We start from the raw sequence: 6,835 nt of genomic DNA, 5'->3' as shown, positions 1-6,835 counted from the left end.
TTACAGGATCACGAAATGAGCCCTTAAGCATGAATTTATTACATAGTTGCTTCGTACTCTTCAAATTGCAGTCGGGATTAAATTGAATTTACAGAACACCTATGATAAAGTAGAGCAAAAATGCATTATTAAAAATAATAATCCCTCTTTCTCTCCCTCCCTCTCTCTCTCTCTTTCTTTCGATACATACATATATATATATATATATATATATATATATATATATATATATATATATATATAAGAGTTTGCATCTGGATGTAAGAAGGAGATAAAATTGGTCTCTGCTTTGTTAAGTCGTGTAGGGGTGATTTGTAGAAAGACTAATTTCTGAGGTCCAAGGATTTTAGGTGACACTTTCCGTCAAATAAGATGCATCTTCTGTTTTTGTATACGGGAAAATTATTTAAGTAGGGCAAGACTTTTGAAATGAATCCTTCAGTTTAATGTCCCACTATTATGTACTTTAGGCCAAGAAAGACGATGATTAAAGCAAATGAATTATGATGAAAAATTGGTGGAATGAAATGTGGGAGGGAACGGGAATACCCCAAGAAAACCCACTGATACGATGTTGTCCACCACCAATTTACTTGGCCCGGCATTGAACCAGGGACCGCGCACACCAGAGATGAGCACTCTACCACTGACGAGCCTCCGTGGCCCCTTCAGAGTTTAGAATCGTTATTTATGGACGAGTTCAGGAAGACTTGTTTTCTTATGTCTAACAACTTCTCCTGTGATCTCCATGTAATCGAGTCGAAATTTGCGGCGAAGTCTTCTAATTCAGCTTCCTAGGAAGAGAAATAGTGGGGTAAGGAACAACGTAAAATGTAAAAGTTGATCTTGCATTTTTGGTATGTGCACCCATCAACAACACCGAATTTTTGCCCCCAGTTGTGGTTCGGAGCTCGCTTAATAGTATGACATTTTCATTACCTCGGTGATAAATAAGGAAATAAAACACAAAAGTTAGAACTCCATACAATCGGGTAGATCTATGTTTAAGGGTAAAACGAAGAGATTTAACAAGGTATCAACTTTGGTAAAAGTGTTTTCATTTTGACTTTGGGAAAATTTATTTTTGAAGGGGAGGATAAATATTTCACCTGATAGTTTCTTTTGATTTGGTCTGATTTGAGTGTAGTGTCCCTTTCAGCAGAGAGGCTATGAGGCGTGGACCTGCAGCTTATTGTGAGATCCAAGCCACGTGAGTTCCGTTTGGGGGAATTGAACTCGAATCTCCCGCGCCAAAGACGCGTAGAATAATCATATAGACAGAAAAGTGCTCAAATGATATGTAGCGTGTATTCATATAAATATATGGTTTTTAGGTGTTTAGGTAGAAAAAGTGACTAGATTCGGTTTCGACGTTATAGAAAATCATATAAGACAATTGGAATGAATTCGAAGTTGTCTTAACTATTATCCTAAAACCGTTCCGTTAAGCTTATCACTTCACCTTCAAAGGAGGGGCATCTCTGCTAGCTTCTGTGTTGTCAATGCCAGTTTATGTTGTTTTAGTCGCATTTTAAAGCCACTAAAAATCAATTTTTATATTTAATGAAATATATGCATTCTGAATGTTTAAATGACATCTTTAAGTGTAACGTTTCACACTATGCCCTCAAGGCTAAGGGGGACGGATGATTAAAGCAAGTGAATGATGATGGAATAAGTTATGGAATGAAAATGTTGGAGCAAACCGAAGTACCTCGAGAAAACTCACAGACACGATGTTGTCCACCATAAACTTACTTGCCCGTGGATCAAACCAAGAACCCCGCGCTCTAGATGAAAGCGCTCTACCACCGAGGCACTATGCCACCTGTATTCTGAATCAAAGTAAATACAATCAAATTCGTCAATTAAAAAAAAAAATAACAAAGGAATTTCGAATTTACAATACACGAATTTACAATTTGCGTATGGTGTGTTGCATAACTATAGGCGAATTGGGATACTTCATAAAGTGTAATACTTGTATATTTTATACAATATGTGTGGAATATTTGTACGTATGTCCGCTCAATAAAAGCATTCATTAATGTGGATTTCAGACTAAGCTACTGTAGGAGCGCCATAGCTAACTAATTCTATTTAATATCGAAGTCCACTGTCCTATAAAGAGGTGCTTCTCAGCTTCAGGGGAGTGAAGTGCGAGCAAGTCACTGACAGAAATAAACTGCGAAATTATCAATAAAGCACCAATTGTAACGACTATTTACAGTTGTCCTTTAGGAAATTTACAGACTCTACATATTTGACAGTTTGTCTCTTTTATTCATATACAAGATTTGTACGTTATTAAAAATAATTATATTAATTAAAATTATTTTAAAAAAAATCAAAGATGAATGCAAAATGATATTTTATTGTACATCACAAACTTAAAGAACTTTTATTGTCATTGAAATTTTCAGAATTTAATGCTGCATCTGACATTGCAGAAATGATCAGGGGGCAATCCAAATGAAATCGATCAATTTCCAGGTCAAAAGTTGCTGACAAAATTTATTTACTTTTTTAATTTTTTTACCTAAGATTGTGGCACATTCAGGGAGTTGAAAACGGATATTCATTTTTTTATCCGCGCAGGATTGTTTGTGGCCGCCATTTTTTATAGGCTCCTGAGCGTATTTTGCACTTTTCAGAGGATTCCGTGAAACGCTGTAACTTTTCAGGTTTTAAAGATAATGAGTTCAAACCAAAACCATATGAAAAATAATGGAATGGGCAATATTTTGTGTTCTGTGCACATTGAGACACACTTCAGAACGTCGAAAAAGAAGTTCTGAACATTGAGGTTTTAAACCTAGAAATCGCAATTTTGGAATGTACATTTTGAAAGGAAATAAATACGACTCAGCTTCAATTCTTTGTCTACATAGTGACTAGTTAGTAAAGAACGTCTCAAACAAGTTTCACATCTGAGAACTTTATACTTGATTTTTGGAAATTTTTACTTTGCGAATTTTCGAAAATTGTGTATTTTCACCATCAAATATCTCAGGGAGGACAGAAGTGAAAAATCCTAAATTTTCACAAAATAGATGATAGTTGTGCGGTAGTAAGTGTGTAAAATTACATCAGTGAGACTTGAAGTAGTTTCTGAGTTATAAGTTGTTGCAGTGATGTCAAATTCGCGATTTTAAAAGCTGAACAGATGTACAGGTTTCGTGTTGATATAGTAACTCAGACATACAATTTATCTATGTTTCATCAGAAGAAATTAAGCCACACACCAAGAAACTCTAGATTTGCTACTTGTAAAACAATTATTAATACCAGATCATATCATACACTTTTACCTCTGACGAAAACACAAATCAGATGTTATGAATACACAGAATTAGATTTGCTGATTGTAGTACTTCAGTACTTCCAGAATATACCATGTTGTCATTTGCACCTAATGATACCGGAACCTGTGTTTATGACAGAAATGGTGGATTGGCGGAATTTAATACATCAGTCAGGAAATTTTTTGATCGCTTTTTCCATCTTCATTGACCCAAGAATCGCTTTTAAACTATCTACGAATAACAAAGTGTGGGTGTCAATCACTAAGGTTCGCCAAAATATCACACCCAGAGAGTTCACAACTTCTACAGGCCGTACTTTCAATGCCAGTGCCAAACTCTGTACACAAATTAGTCAACTATCTATCTCACTGATGTCTTAACAGCAGCGCTATAGACAGGTAAGAAATAACAGACGATTTTGGTTTCTTGTACAAGATATGATTCATAAATTATGTACACTTTATCAATTTAACATTACTGTCGTGTTATTTTGACTGTTGCTACAAATTTTATATTCACTCCAATGGCGCCTCATGATATTAAGTCCCAGTGAAGGAAAACCTTATAACTCAGAAACTACTCAAATTTCAGTGATGTGATTTTACCCACTTGTTACTGCATAACCATCGTCTATTTTGAGCAAACTTGAGATTTTACACTCTTGTCATTCCTGAGATATTTGATGGTGAAAACAAACTATTTTCGAAAACTCGCAATGTTTAAAAATTTCCAAAAAAAATCAAGTACATACTTCTCAGATTTGAAACTTGTTGCGACGTTGTCTATTATCTAGTCTCTATGTAGACAAAAATTGAAAGTGAGTGTCATTTATTTCGTCTCAAAATGTACATTCCAAAATTTCAATTTCTAGGTTTCCAACCTGAATATTTCGAGCTGCTCTTCTCAACGTTCTGAAGCACGTCTCAATGAGTACAGAACACAGAATATTGTCCATTCCATTATATATCATATAGTTTTGGTTTGGACTCATTATCGTTAAAAGATAAAAAGGTACAGCGTTTAACGAAATACACTAAAAAGTACAAAATACGCTCAGGCGCCTACACAAAATCGCCGCCACGAAAAAAACCTGCGCGGCTAAAAAAAATAAATGAATACTCATTTTCAACTCCCTAAATGTGGTACAAACTTAGGTAAAAAATTAATAAAAAACTAAATTTTGTCATCAACCACCATTGGTCGATTTCATTTCGATTTCCCCTCAGACAAAAAGCATGTATGACCAACGTGCGGCGAGGAGGGAGGCGTAAAGTTGAGTTGAGTTGTGTTGATTTTAGTTTAGCGTCCCTTTCAGCAGCGAGGCTATATGAGACGTGGACCTACTGATTAACGTGGAATCCGAACCACATGAGCTCCCGCCGGGAATCGAACCCGAAGGTTTACGAAGGATGGATTAGGTAAACAAGATTAGAAATCACTGGTCTGTAGTTCCCCATGCCTTCAAATCCTTGTGGAAAAGACTACATCCCATGAAAGTACACTTCTAAGAAATTAGGATCAGCAATTGATGTGCCAAAAATTATTTAACGAAATCTTCTATGTAAGAAATCTTAAAAAAAAAATAAATAGAAACTTAATAGTGTGTTTATTATGTATCGAACTTTCAATATTTGCTGTTTTCGATACCTGGGTAGTATTGTTAATTATGATATGAACTGTGGAAGTGAAATAAAAGCAAGGATAGGAATGGCGAAAGAAGCCTTTAGTTGGAATAAAAGTCTATTTTGTGGGATCCTGAATGAAGAGTTGAGGGAAAAAGACTCATAAAATGCTTCGTGCGGAGTATTGTACTTTATGGGTTAGAAACATGGACATTACGCAAAGATGATGAAAAAGACTGGAAGAAATGTGGAAATATGATGTGAACGGAAAGAATTAACTGGGTCGAGCGGAAAACGAATGAGAGAGTCTTAGAATTGGTGGGGCAGAAAATAGTAATTTTAGATATTATTAAGAAGAGGAAGAGAAACTGGTTGAAATATTGGCTGAGAAGGAACTATCATGAGGGACGTGCAAGAGGACATGGTGGCAGGAAAGAGCGGGAGAGGGCGAAATAGACTACAATCAATGGACGATATAAAAACAGAAAAATCGTACGTGAAGACGAAGAAGTTAGCGAAAGACCATTTTAACATGGAAGCTTCTCAGTTGCGGCAAGTGACCTGCCAATAACGGCAGAATACCTATGATGATGATAATGATGATACTACAGCAGAATTGCAAAATTTATCAGTTTATATTTTGTTACAATTTTTTTTCTCTAAACATATTAAAGCTAAAAAGAAATTTCAGACTCTCATTTGTCGAAAATGTAAAGTTCTTAAAAGTAGCCACTTACTTTTTTTTCAAACAGTATTTGTCTTGTATTTTAAAGCCCAGTATTATATGTTTTTATTTTTTCCAATTCTACGTAGTGAGTAAAGCTTGTAAAATGCAGAATAAGTGTTCATTTGTTGAGCGAGACAGACCATTACATTAGGAAGGAAACGAACTGTCATTTCTTTGGAAAGTTTTCCACGTACTGAGGCAGTTCCTATTAATCTAATAATTATAAATCTTTATTTTCTCATATATATGTTTCAGGTACTTCTAATAATCATATCATGAAAATATAGTTCCAGTTCCATAATGAATTTTGTACAAATCCTGTCCTTTATAGTTCTTTTCTGGAGAGGGTTCGACGCTCCTCAGACAGGCACAAAACATTGGTATTAAGGTTGCGCAATGGTAGAGCATTCACCTCTGGTGCATTGCGTCCTTGGTTCGATCCCAGTTCCAACTCAAGTGAGATTGGTGATGGTCAAACACCGTGTGCGTGGGTTTTCTCCGGGTTCTCCCGTTTCCTTTCAGTTTCTTCATTCCACCATTTCTTTCATTTCTCATCATCAACGTCTCCTATAGCCTAACCACCATAACCATGGGACGTAAAACTTAAAGATTTCATTTCATTTTCATTGCTTGATAGTGAATAATGTTTGTCACATTTTACGAACAGCTTTGAACTTCGTAGAAATTCAAATTGCGAACACAGTCAACCTTTATCTGAAGTTGAAAAACTTGAGATTTCTATATGTATGTTTTAATGTACTTAATTGTGTAACGAAATTTCATAGTTACAATGTAAAACATTTCAATCAGTTTCTTCTTTCTAATGTATTTATTCTGCTTCTGTGTATATCCCAGTGGTAAATGTCGCTTCCGATGAAAATAATTTATTAAGTGGAATGGGTTGGGATTGAAAAATAGAACATCATGTAGATAATTTAATTTAGAAAATGCACAAACAGATGGCAGGGGAAACTTGTTTGGTATATCGTTGCATTGAATTGCATGTGAATGTTGAATCTTCTTTCCAAGATTACGGGAAAGTTGGAAAATGTTACGTACCCTTATATTTCCCTGAAACACAAAATTAAGAAAATAAGAGCAGATGCTTCATTCCCTAAGGGTTTGCGTCAATGAGACGCAACATTTGCATTTCAGTTTTCAATAACCGACATAGTATAAAG

Source organism: Thermobia domestica, chromosome 6, assembly GCF_964235325.1.
Source record: "Thermobia domestica chromosome 6, izTheDome1.hap1.1, whole genome shotgun sequence".
NCBI lineage: Eukaryota > Metazoa > Arthropoda > Insecta > Zygentoma > Lepismatidae > Thermobia > Thermobia domestica.
Note: the sequence above shows the minus strand (reverse complement) of the source record.